General features: G+C 35.3%; 1 protein-coding gene across 4 annotated transcripts in view; it reads left to right on the forward strand.

Annotated features, from left to right (window-relative positions):
* The window catches only part of LOC131692366 (zwei Ig domain protein zig-8-like), a 428,468-nt gene that overhangs the window by 146,118 nt on the left and 264,094 nt on the right, over positions 1–18,256 (forward strand). The gene's annotated exons all lie outside the window — the stretch shown is intronic.

Raw genomic sequence — 18,256 nt, forward strand, 5'->3', positions numbered from 1 at the left:
AAAAATTACGATTTTTTGCAATGAATTTTTGTTTAAAATTTTGAACACCATAAACATCAATTTTTTGGTAACATCGTTTTTTCATTGGAGAAAAAAAAACCGAGCAAATGCACCAGAACATATTTTTCTTCAATATTTTTTATACTTTTTTTTAATTCAATTAAGCGTCTTGTAGAGCGTTCTGCGAAAAAATGCGCTTCAGGGGAAGGGTCATAACTCAGACAATTGTCAATATTTTGTAAATACATCATGTTTTTTCAACAGTATTACCAAGAAATTATCTTTCGCTTTTTCAAAAAAAAACCTTAAAAATACAAATTTAGCTCATTTAATTTTTTCGTCCAACTTTGTATGTAAAGCAGCAGTACAAACTACAATAAAATCTAGCGTTATATTGACCATCCTTAGGGATTAAATTTGAGTTTTTCCAATCTGCTCGTAAGAGAGAATGTAGCGTTTTTATATTAGCCTTGCTAATTTGAATCATGTCAGAACTTTTTTTTCTTACAGAATATGCTTGACCTGTTGTTTTATTGGAACACAGATTAGTTTCCAGTTTCGAATTTAGCATCAATCTGGTGTTAAGTCAGTGCCAAATTCTGATGGAATGAAGACTTTATCACTCGTTTTAACAATTTCATAAAAAAAAAACATAAATAGGGCAGACTAACTATAGCAAATATCGTGGAGTTAGCTAAATAGATTATCATTGAGAAGACAGCAGATGAGCTAGCGTAGTTGATAAAGTTGGTAAAAAATCAAGAAGAAAACTCTACGAGAATTGAAGACTTCTCGGTGTAGGGAGGAGTTTCACAGTAACACGGCTCAATGCGGTTTTCTTTGACTTTGTATCAGGGGACCGCGGGGCAAGTCCGACACCTGAAGCGCAATAATTTTTCTAAAATTCCACAAAGCTCCTAAAATTGTATATTCTGTGCATAATCCTTGTTTAGGTAGTTCTTAACAAAATATAATTTTTTCAGCGTTTCAAAAAATTGAATTCATTAAAAAGTATTGGTTGCCAAAAAATGGAGAAAAATGACATTTTTAAAACGCTGCGGGTAAGACCGACACCCCAAAGGGGCAAGAGCGACCCCCTTTTGAACTTTCTTTTTGTCCAATTTTTTTCTATTAAAAATGTATTGTGTATGTGTGATAAAGTGCAATTATGTGTATATGAGTATATGTGATGCAAACGCATGCTTTCTGTAGTTTCATCGCGTAGCAAGAGGAAGAACATTCGAATGCGTGGTGTTATGAATAAATAATGTTTAACGCATGGTTTATATTATGGTACGGATTTTCTCAAGTAATTCTTTCAAGCTTTATTGCCACTTGTATAGCCATTATAACGAAGAACACTGGAAACACAGGAACACTGTTGATCAATAATCCGACGGTCAATGAAAATTTTTCATCAATATTATTTGAAAATCTCGTGTTAGATTATACTTTTCATTTCTTTTTGTAACATAACTATGAATCACGTTCAATTTAATTCCTAATTTTTTTTGGTCGGCTTGAGATAATACTGAAAAATAAATGCAAAAAAACATAGTTTCCGTGTATTTCAATTGTTAACATGACGTAATTATAGTATAATTGAACACAACAAATATATCGAGTCGTTTGTATCGAATCAAAAACAAACCCAATCATCTAAACACCGTGTCGGTCTTACCCCACCCAAAAACTGTCGGTCTTACCCCAACAGCGCACATTTTTGTTAAATGCTCAATTAATAGTATTGAAATACCCAAACATATCTTCAATACACACAAATAACGATATGGAGAGTAGAATAGAATGTGTGACACAAAAGCTGGTTATTTTCAAAGCTTTTGTGTTATTAAAACTTTAAAATGTATCAACTAAAAATAACATCCAAAAGCGCATCAACTTTGCTTTCGCTTGTTTTGTTTATTTCGTTGACGTTTAATGAACCCATATGGCATCGATGTGTATCGAAATGCCTAAAATAATCGTACTAATAATATCCTGTCCTTATTGTATGGTTTAAAATTTGATATCTGGGAAAAGTCGTGGGGTGTCGGACTTACCCAGGGTGTCGGGCTTACCCCCAGTTCCCCCACTGATTCTTCGAGCTGTTATATTTGGTAATCCCAAAGAGAAAAATGTTAGACTTTTTCAAGAATCTCATCTGTCTATAGTTTTTAGGTGCAACATAAGGGGATATTAGAGTCGTACTCTTCCTGAGCCAAGATATCATTTTTTTTTGTTAGGGGAAACTTTGTCACTGCGACCCCTATTCAGGTTATCTTTTGTGGCTGCCCCTATTTGCTCTACATGTTACAAATTGCCCGACTCCAATGTAGTTGGAAGCGAGTTTTTTGTTTGTCCACATGTGTCGTCCCAACCGGGTAGTACATTATTAATGTAGCTGAGGATCCGTTTGGGACAGGTATGCCATATCTCGTGAGGCGTCATAAGATGCCCTCCGAAGTATCGCTCCTTTCGAAGAAATAGCACTGCACACTGGCAGAGAATATGTTCCGAGCTCTCGGGCTCGTAGTTACAAAATCGACAAATGTCATCTTGACTTTTGCCAATTTTTTTTCAGATGATACTTAGCAGGACAATTTCCCGTAAATAAACCTGTGATTATACGTAAGTCTTTACGTTTTAGATCCATTAGTTTTTTGGCTCTCGTTGTACCTGGATGTATGAATTTCTTAGCTTATCGAGCGCGTTTTACTTTACGCCAGTCGTTTAGTAGTTGGTCTCTTGCCCAAGCCGAAAGGTCTAGTTTAATGGCACAGGTAGATATACCTAGAAATGGTTCTGGTCCAACAAACATGTTTGATGAACTACGCCTGGCTAATTCGTCGGCCACTTCGTTACCATCGATTCCTTGGTGGCCAGGTAGATATCATATTGTTTGTCGTCTTCAGTATTTCTATAGAAGAGTGTATTAGCATTTTATATGCTTGACTGTTTTTAATCAACATTCAAAAATCTTTTTAAAAATGACTTGTCAATGAACAGCATTTTGAATTCACAACAACAGTACGAAGGAATTTTAATGCAGTAATGCAGCCATATATTTTATGAAAAAGGGGTTTTTTAATAGTATTTAAAACTAGTCGTTGATCACGCCGTCGATCTCTACTTCGTAGGCGAGAGTGTAGACACAGTATCCATTTATAAAATACTCATCGTCAGCAAAATCATTTGCATGATTTATATAGGCTGTCACAATACTGAGCATCACGACTGATTATTTCTGTGTAAGCCCTTTTCAGACTAGTAAATTTATGCACGGTCCTGGAGCCTGACGCAAAGTGAAAAGTTGAAGAAACACCAATTACAGGAGATATAAAAAATTGAAAGATAAGTCAGATGACAGTACAGCAAAAATGTAATCATTTATGCTTTCTCGACGTATGGTTGGATACTACGGATACCAAAAATAGTAATACCGATAGCAAATGGCAATAAAAATGTGTATAAACTTTTAATAGCAGCAAATCATGAAAGCATCGTTTTCTACTCGCTACTGGCCTTGATATGAAGTTTTCCTGTTCCGTCTATATGCTTCGTCCGTTGCCTTCAAACACTTAGTGTTAACCGATTTTACAGCCAAACAGTTATTTTAAATCGGATTTTTCGGTGTTGTTTTCAAACATCGGAAATTTAAATTTTTTTGTGAAGAAGCAAATATTAAAAAAAACAAATCCAAGTTTTCTAATGGGGGAAAATAATCCTACTCTGGTCAAATCGGAGAGTGCGCCAGTTAGTTTTAACCACGATGTAGAATAAAAATGTGGAAACATGTTCTGTAGTTAATTGAGGTTGTCAATATTTTTAAATCCAAAATGAAAGAAAAAAGGTGGAACGAAAAGATTTTGTGTCACGATTTGTTTGGAACATTTCATAATGTATATATTTACATTTGCAGGCTAAGACTGTCATACTCAATGTAATAAGCAAAAAACTAACATTAAAGCTGTATGCACACGAGGCGACAGGACACACGCCACAAAAAATATTCACTATGGATTTTGTTCTACCTATTCCAACGCGGCAACAGCAACAGCGTTGGAATAGCTAGATCAAAATCCATAATGAATATTTTTTGTGGCATGTGTCCTGTCGCCTCGTGAGTGAACAGCTTAAAATATCGATAAATGAACATTTGGTCGCTCTCTCGGTTAAATTGTACCATTTGAGAGAAAATAACTCATTAGAGCCTCATTAGAGCAACAATACTTTAGGTCAGAGTTCACCAGCAGGCCAAGGCGTTATTACGCATAGAAGATCCAGGAAAGTCGTAAAGGGACTCCCGTTCCTGCTGATGCAAAGTAAATTTGACGGTACTATCCGCTCGAACGTGTCTGGAAGATTTCAGTATTGCACAAAATTCACGTTCAATTGCTGCAGATAATTAAAACTAACCGTGTCTGTCTGTCTACATGCGGTTCTTTCTATACCAATCAACAAAAACTGGATTCTGATGGTGGAGAAATATTTAATCCTCATTTGAGCGATTCAGACAAGATACGTAGAGATCATCATTCATTCCTGAAGTTTTTGGCATTAGATGTACATCATTGAAGTACAGTAGAAAAATTAACGGTACCAGGTGCCTTCCTTGGGGTATTTGTAGCCGTTGAAGTAAATGTGGGTACCTGGCAATCGCTATCGTTCGATCCGTGAGATAGGATCGAAATAACTACAACAAATATTATTGTTTCCAAATATCTGTATTTTAACGATTGTTATATCGTGGTTGATCTGTTGGTGCAAATAACATCAAATGGATCGTGACATTCCATACTCTCTATTATGTGATACACAGGATGTTAGTAGCTGTCAAACGTCTAGCCATGTTAATCGGAACCAATATATTGCTGGCAGTAAGCCTTAAGAGGTTCTATAATACCAAGCTCGAAAAACTGGAAGACAGTACTCATAGAAATTTTTTCACGATAGTTATTGACGTCTTGTTTATCTACTTTTTACGTACTTGTCAGTCTGCTTCCTCATCTCGTACAGAGCAGGATTAAAAAATGCACCGCTTGTGAACATCACACAAACAAAAAATACCGCCCGCGCCACTCCGCTAAAGCGTGTACGTGTAAACTATGGAATAGAAAAGTTGCAGGTTGCATCAACTGCGAGTGAAATGAGTGAACCACAAAATAAAATCGCCCTCTAAAGAAGAACACAATCGTGATTGATTTTTTGCACACCCGTTTTAGACCTACAGTGTGTGAGATAGAACAGTTGGTCAAGGTGAAAATGGAACTTGTGCTGCTTACAGAAGTGTCATACATACAACTACATCATACGAGAAAAATAGTACTAATAACGTTCAACTTCTTAGCCGAGGCAGAAAGTTTCGTAGTAAAGAACAACATGCAGCACGACGTCGAATATAAAAACGACTTGACCAAGCCCTTAGTGTATATTGAGATTCCTGTATGAATAAGTGGAATCTGTTACATACAAGATTAAGAAACTTTTTCCCTGGTACTTTCAGCGATTTATTGATTGAAGAAGGAGTAATCATAACATATGAGACTGCTTAGCCGAAATTAAGACCCGTTTATTCTCAGCGATGTTCGGATGGTACGAATGTGGCTGAACCAATCTATACCTTCTCACTTGACCTACGAGGGCAGATCATCTCATACTACATACAAAGAACCCTACACACATACCCTGGGCAGAATGTATATTATTTTCAAAAAGGAGAATAATCTTAATAATAAATAAACAGAAAAACTATATACTGGATACGTTCGCGGATTTCCAGCTAGATGGAAATATACCACTGACAAGAAATGCTCGAGAGATGAAAGTCAGCGGAGTCACCAAAACGTCGAGGCAACTTTTCAAAAGTTGTGAAAGAAATCCGCTGAGTCCAGGATTGAAAACCTATTTTAACCGAGAAAAAGCTCTGGTAATTATGGTTTTGAACAAAAAAATCTGTAGACTTAGAGGAGAAAATCAGGACAAATTAAGCATTTTTTTTCGAAAGCCTAAGACACCAGAATAGTCATGAAACAATTAGTGAAGCCAGAATTAGTCCACCAATCGAGCTCAATCAGAATCCAACGTTGGTGTCACACTGTTATTTATAAACCGCTGAAGCAAGAACAAATAATGAAGACGAACGAAGAAAATCTAGAAAATTTCTGACTCATTTTAAAATTTCCGAATGAGTGACCCTTCAGTTATGACCGTACTCACCAGTTGATGTCACCCAAGTTTGATGTTTCTCTTGGGAGTGCACTGGAAAATGGGAATCATCAACGCAGGCCTAGAACAGAGGAAAGTAAACCTAAACAAAGTTTTATTTCCAAGAATGACATCGCCAGAGGTGCGAAGGTGGTGGAGGAAATTTTTACCAAGTATGTTTCGTTCACCGAAAGTGATATTTCATTGTATTTTTTTTTTCATCCTGTAATGAAGAAAAGTTTCATCGTACAGTTTGCACCATCTGCTGGCAGAAGATCGACTAGTTCCACCAATTCTACTATGAGTGTGAACAATTACTTGCAACCAACAGAAGTTCATAACACTGGATACATAGTTCATGAATCTGAAAAAATATACGAAACTTACAGAACAGAAATTTTTTGTTATGAGCATTTTGTTTTGAAATGGTGTTTAGAATCACATTCGAAAAGAAAATTTTATTTTTGACTGCAAATAGTATGAATTAAAAAAATATGTCAATAGTTGTTGTTAGGAATATTTTTGTTGTTGGAGGCTTTTCCATGATTTAAATACACTGAAAAAGTTTTCTTTGAGGCTTTAAAACGATAAGCATTGACATTTTATGATGGGGAAACGCGAATAACTTTTATAAAGGTCATAAATACATGAATTGATTGGTTTTGTTGGAGCAAAATTCCAAATAATGCGACAACTATTGCATTTTGAAAGATTTTCGTTAAATGCGTTTTGATATGAAATGATACATGATATTTAAAAACATGTATAAAGTTATTGTTAGAAAAACTTTTTTACTGATAAGTTCTCTATCATGCAATCACATTGAAAATTATTCTTATTTAGGTTTTTGCTGACAAAATATGAAAAAATGGGTGTTTTGCAATTTAAATTTTTAATTTTTTTTTTCTTTTTGTGAGAAATGACACAGCATTTTTTCCGTGTGTATTTCTTCATACAGAAGTACAGTAGTCATACACAATTTTTTTGAATGTAATGCACGCAGAAACGTCTACGCTTTTTCGTATAATTGCTCTCGTACCAAAATATTGCAATTGTCGGAGAAAATCATGGAGATTCATACACCGAACACAACTGCAAAGTTTCGTTCGAATCGGCGATGGTCATATTTTGCGGTCGGTCAGTTTCTCTCTCGCCTTGGGTTAAAACTGCTTTCGTTTTCAGTTACCAAGCACTAAGATTCTATTTCTAAGATTTGTAACTTAAATAAATGGCCCAAGAAGTTATTATAGGATTTGTAACAAGTGTTGTTATATGACAGCAAGGGTAAACATATGAAGGTTCCCAGTCAAAAAGGACAAGTTGCTGGCTAACGGGGGGCTATTTGCCAACTCGGATGCGCTAATTTCCCTTCAATTTGCCAGCAAGTTGCTGGCAATTGGGGGCTATTTCAAACGCAACATTTGGGCGATTTGCCGCCGTCATTTTTTGGCCGCTCTACCCGCCCTTAAAATCGCCTCCAAATCGCCCAGGGAACGCGCCATTTAATCGCCCTTAATTGCCTAATATGAAAACTATAAAAAATACTTATTTTCGGATTCATTACCTACCTAAATAAATTTATCAGTATGTACTAGGTAATCACCACAAAACTATTGGAAGAATCAATGGTAAAATTGGTATTGCACACCGAAACTTACGTCAATCTGACTTTCATTAAGATTTTAGGTCAGAAATCTTGTTCCACTATATTTACACACGATTCCACAATTTCCCACATTCGTTGGCTAAATGAAGTGCATTATGGAAACAAAATACAAGCGAGAACACACCAATTGTTTAAAAGAACAATTTTAAGTTTTAGCCAAACATGAACCGCTATGTTTGAAAAACATAGAAAACAAAATTTCAGCCGCCAGAAAATTTGGCTAAGTATTGAAATTGCCTTTAAATCGCATTCGCTAATTGCATTTGTTCCTAGGGGCAATTAGCACAGGCGAATTGAATCAAACGTCAAACTGTTTAAATCGCCTGACCATGTTCGTCCGCATTTTTTTTTGAATATCATGGAAGTAAATTGTGCTCAAGTGTGAGATGAAAATTATCATATTACAATTGTTGGATAACATTACACACCTTCATGCTAGTCTATTTTTCGAAAAATATTTTTAACACCTTGGATCAACAGAAGACAGTATTTGGCAGAATCTATCACATGTTCTAAAAAGATGGATCAATTTTTGTTTAACAATTATTCTACGAACCTCGAATCGCTTTTATCAATCCGTGAAGTTTGCTTTGTTTTGATAAGCACTGATTGCGAAAATTAATAAACGAGTAGTAGTAGTAGCTCCGCATAACGGCAATTAAAACTTGCTTGTTTAGGCTTTGTCCAGCCTCAATCGATCCTGCCGCCGTCTGTTAGTTTGTTCTTATGAAAAACTAATTTATTTATCACCCTATTCAGCTACCCACGCTGAGATCACTAATCAAAACAAGTTTTTTACTGGGAGTGGGCGTAGCGTATTGGTAAATCGATTGCCTTGGACGCAGCGCACCTGGGTTCGAGTCCCGACCCCGCACATAGGGTTAGAAATTTTTCCTAAGAGATTTTTCTAACCCGAAGAGGCGAATGACCTTAAGGTTAAAACCTCTATAATCGAAATAAAAAAAAAAAAGTTTTTTACTCGATAGTCAAACTCATTTACGCACACAGCAAAAGTCAGATCCTTCCTCTTTGATTACTTTCCGAATGAAACCCGGTCACAGATAGTAGCACCATCAGCGCAGTGTACGGGAAACTTTCCCGATTTTTCACAAGAGATCTCCATTAAATAAATTACTTTACAACATCCACATGAACCCGGTCCATCACTTTCAGTGACCTTCGGTGGACCGGTTGATGATAAGCAGTCCAATGGCAGACCTGCAACTTTCACGCTCTACTACTTTGCACCCAGCGGTACCGGGTGCTTCTCGGACCATCCAGCAACCGCTACAAACTGGCCGGAATTTTTATTGCCCGCACTATTCCTGACTGCTATGGTAATTATTTTTTTCTTCATGTTTTCATTCCTACCGGTTGAGGCTGGATTAAGGCTGCTGTGTCAGACTCGCTAGCTTACCTACGGTATCATCACCATTATTTGTTCCAACATCCTATCAATGATGATGATGATGATGATGATGACAAATCCTCACCAGAGCTCTGCTTTCATATAATTTTATGTTCAACGTCATTCGTTCTGGAAAGCGTACATATAGCTGCTGGCGATCTCCATACGGGCTGACCTTTCCAGTCCGATGCATGTTGTCAGGGGCAGACTGGTAGACACGTCGCCGACGGGTTTCCTAGCGTTGCTGCTTGGATTCGCAAGGGTGCGGTGTGTGCGTTGGATTTATTTATTGCTACTGAGCGAATTACGGGGAAATGTGAAAGGTCGTGTTTTGGCAATAACTCTTGATGTTTTCGAGGTTATCGAGCGATACGGGACGGTTTTCGATTCAGATCGATAATTTAAGTTATTCTAGGTTGGTTCATGGAAGAGTGACAGAGGGGCAGAGATGTTCGTTTAAAATAGGAGATGGATGGCGTACAAGCTATTATTTCCGGAGCTGTGTCAAATGGCCATATTAGAATAGAACGTTTGTTTTAAACACGTGGACGTTATTTTCCCACAAGTTAACAATTAATTTAAATTAAATACTGTTAAAGTTTGGAAATGTTTTCCATAAAAGAAGTAAACAATAGTTTAAACACTAGCTAAATTCATATATATTCTAAGAGTGTCCACATGTTATCGGTTTCAGTGGGGACGCCTGGTTCTTTGTTATCAACAATAATGTACTGGACGTTTTCTTCAAACTAAAGCACCCTCTGATTCATCTCATGCTGCTGCAATTAAATTTTATAAAATATAAATCATCACGAACCCATTAAACGCATACCATTTCAGCGAGATTTCGAAAATTGAAATTTGGAATTTTGAAAACACTTTTCAGGCATGATTCATGTATAGAGAGTGGTGAATAGTTGTGCAAATACTACGAGGTGACTTTTTGTGTTGTTCCTGTTAATCAACATCGATTAGAAGGGTTTCGCTAAAGTAAGACTTCATGATTTAGATATTGGTATTTCAGTCAATATAAATCAATAACAACACTCTTTGCTCTCTATCTCTAACGTTTCGGTCCTTATTGCACCGAGAACAAATGGTGCTCTTGAGTTGGAAAAAGAGAACAAAGAGTGCATTTGATTTATATTGACTGAGACACCGATCTTTTAATCATAAATTACCACCATAACAATTGAAAATACATAAAGATAGTAGGACTTATTTCGTAGTGCTGGTCTTCGAGCAATTGCCGAATGATGCATACAATACGCAAACCTCGTTATTATGATCAACTTAGCCGTAATATGAACTAAACTTTGATTTTGCAATTGAACATAACAAGCTATTATGGTGTAAGAAAGTTATAGCAGGACAATTTACAATGCGACATCAGCACCACTCAGCGTCCTTGAAGAACAGCGTGAACAGTAATGGTACCATATTGCTTTCTTGTGGGACCCTTGATTTGTTGTTAAATTAAGAAGAAACGTGTAGGACATGTACAATTTTTTCAGACAAACGTTCTCTTTCCGGTATCGGAACAAAAATGGATCAAACGGCACGTTCCTCATGTTATTTGAAAATTTGTGCCTAAATCACTAGAACACTGGAGCTGAAATCGCAGCTCCTGATAACACGCTACTTCTGAAGTGCATGCGGTACCGCCTGCCTGTTTTTCGATGGGAAAAATATAGAGATTTTTTATTGGGATAAATATACAAATTTATTCAATATCTAATGCTGGATAGAGGCTTTAATGTCAGGAAAATAAATAATTCCGTGTAAGAAAATACAAATAAAGTCCGTTATAGACACGGAATGAAACTAATTAGTCGCCATGACAGCGAACATTACATAAGCAGTTCGATTTAAGTGGCATATTGCTAATTGTTTTTCTTTGATTGTGTAATGTCAATCCAATTGTAATAAGTGGTAATATGGAGGTTGAACTATCTTTGTCAGAGCTAATGAGACTGTCGGCTTGTGGTTCCACGCCCAGTTAACATAGGACGGGAGCGAACTCGCCGTTTCGAATTTTTAAGGGTTAAACGTATTCTTTCTGGGACGTCATCATAGCCCAGGGATAGCAGAAGGGTTTGTACATTAGGCCGGAGTCCCGAGGATTGCAGGTTCGAATTCTGCCTCTATGGTAATTTTTCACATAACTGCATTCGTTTAAATCGTCATTTCGTTCTATTTTCCCCGTTGGAAACCACCGAAAAATCTTAAATAAGCTATTGGTACTTCAGAAATCAGTAGCGACTGACTCCAGTGGCACGTTCCCCATGTTCATCGGCGATTTGTGGCATGTCTTAGTGATTGTTAGTGATAAAGAAAACAACTACACAGATAGCATGGAAGTATTCATCACTCCCAAGGGAATTGTTTGCACCTATATCGAATCCATTATCAACGCAATAATAGGGGTTCACTGTACCCACAACATAAGTGCAATCGGCATACCCTTTAGATCAGATTGATTCAGTGCAGTTGTGGAGAGGATTCGCTTCTGTCGACAATATTGCCAACTAAAATTAGTTTCCGGTTAGTAGAAGGGTTTCCGGTTGAACTAATCTACAGTCAGCAAAGGATACAGCAGGACTATAAAAGCCTAGCTTACAGCAGTTCAGGCACGTTCTTAAGTTTATACGTTAGCTAGTCAATACTGTTTTTTTCATCGTTCGTTAATATACGTTAAGTAAGGTATTCTGTTCGTTATCGTCAGTCCACCATTCTGTCCGTGAAGGTCGTTTTAATATATACTCCACCACGCCCGAAACAGTTTTTCCTACAAAGACAAATCCGACACCTCAACAGACGCTTGAATGTGCGTTAATAGGAATAGAGACACTTCTCGGTGAGCGGACTTATCAACACCCCTTAGTGGATATTGAAATAACAAAACGACAACACCCCCTAAGAGATATTGTCACTCAAATTCGGCAATAATGATTCAATCTCCGGCTAATCTAACCAAATCCAATAAGATTAAGTTACTGTTTACAATAGGTCACTATATTCGAGGTTATCTAAGACAATTTATGCGCCAAACAAATAAGCGGATAAATTTTTATTGGAAGAGTATGAATACAGCAGATTATTTAAAAATAATAAAAATTAAGCGGAAATGTTGACAAAACGCATTCTTTCAGTAGCTGCGCTCGGTGTTGCACTTGTGAATGATTTCTTCGGTGTCCTCGTCGTCGCCAGAGTGTAGAATGGAAGTTGCGCATTCCGACTTACGCGGTTACATATCTGTGGGACGACCACGTGTGTGCTTCGGACGTTTTTTTTATTCTTTTTCCTTCTCTTTTTAGATCAGGTTTTTTTTCGAAAATCTAGGGTTACTGCGCCCTGATTCATCTTAGTTCCTGTATTTATCCCACCTACATTAGTTAGAATAGTGTCTGCTATCTCTATTCAACGCATTAGGTCAAATGGTAGGATGAATATTGTATGAGATGGCGACTTCCGGTTGAGCAAAATTATTGGTGTGCCTAACATTATTAGTATTTGCGGAATGGGGTGCAAGAATTAATGTCAGAAAGCGATTTTTGATGTCATCTTCCAATCTTAAATGGCGCTATCTAGTGAAGCAATATTTTCTATGGCACCAAAAATATGGGCATTTTTAAACTAGATGACTAGATTCCGGAATTAGCAAGTAAATTTATGACACAACTTGAAAATTTAAAATGGCGACTTTCACGTGTTATCTACTAGTCAAAACCGTTTCAAAAATACCCGTGTTGTGAAGGTTTTTGTAAATTTTTCACGGCCGGAAGTCGCCATTTTCGATCCCAAAATGACGTCACTTGTCGATTTCCGTCATCTACTTGTCAAGGTCGTTCCAAAAATACCCATATTGTAAGGATTTTAAAAATTTTGCTCAACCGGAAGTCACCAACTTGAGTTTCAAAATAGCGTAACACATCCATTTCCGTCATCTATTTGCCATGTCCGTTCCAAAAATACCCATATTGTTAGAGTTGTGATAAGTTTTGCTCAACCCGAAGTCGTCGTTTTGGATTGCAAAATGACGTCACTTATCGATTTCCGGCAATCTACTTGTCAAGCCCGTTCCAAAAATTTCCAATATCCGTCATGTACTCGTAGAGACAGTTGCGAGAATATCTTGATTCACTTCAATTGCATTTTGATCGAGTACAGTGGTCATGCATGGAGATATTTGAACCAGTGCTGAAAGGCGACCTTAATTGACCTGTAACATCCGTTGAACTTTATACTGTAAGAGCTATGTCATGAACATCAAAGTACATACAGAGAAAAAAAAGCATCAGCATACTATTTAATACGCTTATAGATCTTAAGATATACATTTCAGAAATCTCTTGGATGACCATAAAAATCAATTGGACGAAATACCTCATTGAACTTATTTATGACCTTTTTGACGACTGGGATGGATAATTTATGGGAATTTGAACGGCTGTCTCAATCAATTACAATCAAAGCGAATGTTGGATGCTGTCCGACGTTTCGGCCTTCGATGTTGGCCTTTATCAAGGGAAATACGGTCAATCGTTTTTTGTTAAAAAGTCACAGGCACCGCAAAGGCGATTGTGTTAATCGGAAGATTCGTTCCTAAGATATTGACCAATAACGATTCTTTGATTCTTTGAAAATGAAAATGGATGTGATTTTCGTGTTCAGCGACCCAAAATTGACAACACCTTTTTGCTTAATTTCATGCAATCACCCCAAAATTTGTAAACTATTGTTATTGACGTCTTGCAATGTACGTGAAATTTATTAGATAGTATTCTTCAACATCACCAATTTGACGCGAATTTATAAATATGATTAAGCGCAATCATTTCTGCATCACTCGATTTTAACATATGGAAGAAAACGCATCGTATATTTGTGAATATTTATTTTTAGTTTGCGAAGGAGACTTGCTTAACTCTAGTTGTTGTTTTTGTGAGCAAGGTACGAACAATGTAGTGAATTCATTGGATTGGCTCAGATGGACGCGTTTTTGCTTTTTTGTAGCAACCCTAACATCGATGCTACTGATATTTGAAATGATAGCTATTCTTTCTATATGTTCCCGAGTTTCAAAATCTGGGGCGCGCAAAATTTTAGAATAAACTTTGTTAAACAAATACTAAAAAAATGCATCGTTATCATACTTACGAAAGAAAGACATGTACGACTTTTTGAACAAAACTATAATGTTTGTTTGATTGCATGATTTGGAATGATTTACTCTACTGTTTCCTATTTACTATCAATTAAATTTGTTACACTTAACGCACCAAAGCTGTTCAAATATCGAAGACATAAGGTGCTTTTAAATGTGTCATTTCGTGTAAACTGAAATGAGAACACTTTATTTCGAAAGCCCTTATATTGAGCGCATGAAAAAGTTTTAAAAGGCGCTCTTAAGTTGATTTCCGTTGATTGATTCTTCATCCCCTCTTTTCTTATTCATTTCTGAAAATTTCTTCTCATAACTAACACCAAAAAATACAATGCTTCGTTACGTGTTCAATAATTGAAGCGTATCTTAGTTTTCTAAGGCTCACGTTAGTTACTCATGAGTGACTGAAAGACATATGTGTGAACAAGTCGGCTGCCACATATTAACTTAAAGATGCAACCAGTCGCAACATTTTAGTCGCTCGCCGGAATCGCCCAAGTGGTCTTAACGGGGGCACTTATAATCGATAGATTTAAGCCTTGGGAATATTTTTCCAAAGTTTCAAAAGCCTGTTCTCGGAATTGTAACTGCAGTAAGTTTCTTTTTTCTGGACCGAAAATTTTAAGCGGCGTTTTCTCAAAACAGTTTGTTCACGAAAAAAACTAGTGAACCAAATTTCTTCGCATAGCATTTATTTTGAAGGGCATGAAAAATTGTTTAAAATTGTTTTATGTGAACCGCAGAGATAATTTTTTTTGCCGTTTTTGACCCCCAAAATATTCGAAATTTTTTTATTTAAAAAAATCGTTTTTAAGACTTTCATTTTTGTGGTAAATGTTTAAAGTTAATTGATTTTTCGGTTCATCGACGATGTACAACCCTCCCAAGTAAAAAAAATGTATGGTATTATGATTTCTGATGAGAATTGAGGCCAGGATCATTTACGCCAATTTCGATGTCAGCGGCGAGGTGATATACAATATCATCCAGAACATTAATAATTTTCAATTTCATATATTGTAGTCGATGTTTTTTTCTGCTTCCTCAAACATTGCCCTAAATATATATTATACCAAATTGGTGCGTACTATCTTCATTTTCCCAATATAAAATGTAAAAAAAGTACTTTTTTTCGGCAGAAAGAGCGTGTTGGCAGTAGTGTCTGGCCCTTTTAGGAAAACGATACATGACAGTATGTCATAGCGGTATGACAGCGAATACAATTGTGCACAGCGAATACATTGACGTCTTCGATTATAGAAAAGCAAATTATGAAAATATTAAATATAAATTAAGCAGTGCTAATTGGCAGTCCCTTTTAAAGAATCAAGTGAACGTTGATTGTGCAGTGGAGATCTTTTATAATATTTTTTGGCAAATAATACAGGAGGAAGTTCCACTCACAAAAAAACGACGAAATAATGCATCCAAAAATCCAGTTTGGTTCAACAAGAAAATTATTAATTTGAAAAATCGGAAGCAAAAAGCTCACAAAATTTACAGAAAACACAATAATCAGGATAATTTGGAAAAATACCTTAACATTCGTGACCAACTAACTTTGGCTATTTCTTCGGCACTAACTGTATATGATGCAAAAACTGAAAATGAGATCAAGTCATGCCCAAAAAACTTTTTTTAATTACATCAAAACTAAGTTGAATTCATGCAACCTCCCCTCAAAAATGTGTCAGTCACTTAAATGTTCAAGATATCTTGTCTGGTCTCATTGATCTAGATGCCACTAAAGGCTCAGGACCTGATGGAATTCCACCTGCTTTCATAAAGAATGTAGCAACTGAGCTTACGTCACCTTTATTCTGACTGTTCAATAAGTCACTAGAATCTGGTATTTTCCCAAAAGATTGGAAAAAATCTTTTTTAATACATATTTATAAATCGGGTAAAAAATCTGATATTCGCAATTATCGTGGAATTGCCATTCTGTCTTGCTTTCCCAAACTTTTCGAATCCATCATAAATAAAACCATTTTCAACCAAGTCAAACATAAAATAACAAATTCACAACATGGGTTTTTTAAAGGCCGTTCAACTAGTACAAACCTTTTAGAATTTGTTGATTACTCGTTAAATGCCATGGATAAAGGAAATCATATAGAAGCTCTTTACACTGACTTTAGCAAAGCTTTCGATAAGCTGGACATTCCCATGTTAATATTCAAACTTGAAAAATTGGGAATCGAGATGAGACTCCTCAATTGGATTAAGTCGTATTTAACAGATCGTAAGCAAATAGTAAAATTCTATGAGATGAAATCTGATATAATTAAAGTTACTTCGGGGGTTTCTCAAGGTTCACACTTAGGACATCTTCTTTTTATTTTATATGTCAACGACATCTCTCTTATTTTAAAAAACCTTAAGATTCTCATATATGCGGATGATATGAAGCTATTTTTAGAAATTAGAAATAATAATGACTATAATGTTTTTCACAATGAAACACAAATCTTTTATACATGGTGTTGTAAATGTTTACTGGAATTAAATGTTAAAAACCGATTTAATCCACCTAGCAGTGAGATGAGACATTTCTTACACATTTCACTATTGGATTAGTTTGCAGAACTCACGAGAAGTATGCACCCAACTAGAGGTGGGATGAAAACAGTTTCTTGTCTTGCACGAATAAAATATCGAATAAACTGAATTATAGATATCAACAAAACGACCGAAATAAAAAAGTAAAGCAAAAAATGAAATAATAGGTTTTTAAATTCATAAAATGAGTAGAAAAATTAATGTAAATCAAAATTATAATATACACGAATAAAATTAGATTAGGTTATTAAATAAAAATTAAGACTATTTAGATATAGTTCTAAGATCAATAGAATAAATTGACTCATACTAACAAATTGAATGAAATAAAACGAATAACTGAACATGAAATGCATAAAATTAAAGATATGAATAAAATGAATCAAATGAATCAAATGAATCAAATGAATCAAATGAATCAAATGAATCAAATGAATCAAACGAATCAAATGAATCAAATGAATCAAATGAATCAAATGAATCAAATGAATCAAATGAATCAAATTAATCAAATTAATCAAATTAATCAAATTAATCAAATTAATCAAATGAATCAAATGAATCAAATGAATCAAATGAATCAAATGAATCAAATGAATCAAATGAATCAAACGAATCAAATGAATCAAACGAATCAAATGAATTAAATGAATCAAATGAATCAAACGAATCAAACGAATCAAACGAATCAAACGAATCAAATGAATCAAATGAATCAAACGAATCACACGAATCAAATGAATCAAATGAATCAAATGAATCAAATGAATCAAATGAATCAAATGAATCAAATGAATCAAATGAATCAAATGAATCAAATGAATCAAATGAATCATATGAATCAAACGAATCAAATGAATCAAACGAACCAAATGAATCAAATGAATTAAATGAATCGAATAAATCAAATGAATCAAATAAATCAAATAAATCAAATGAATCAAATGAATCAAATGAATCAAATGAATCAAATGAATCAAATGAATCAAATGAATCAAATGAATCAAATGAATCAAATGAATCAAATGAATCAAATGAATCAAATGAATCAAATGAATCAAATGAATCAAATAAATCAAATGAATCAAATGAATCAAATGAATCAAACTAATCAAATGAATCAAATGAATCAAATGAATCAAATGAATCAAATGAATTAAATGAATCAAATGAATCAAATAAATCAAATGAATCAAATGAATCAAATGAATCAAATGAATCAAATGAATCAAATGAATCAAAAGAATCA

This window comes from Topomyia yanbarensis, chromosome 3 (assembly GCF_030247195.1).
Source record: "Topomyia yanbarensis strain Yona2022 chromosome 3, ASM3024719v1, whole genome shotgun sequence".
NCBI lineage: Eukaryota > Metazoa > Arthropoda > Insecta > Diptera > Culicidae > Topomyia > Topomyia yanbarensis.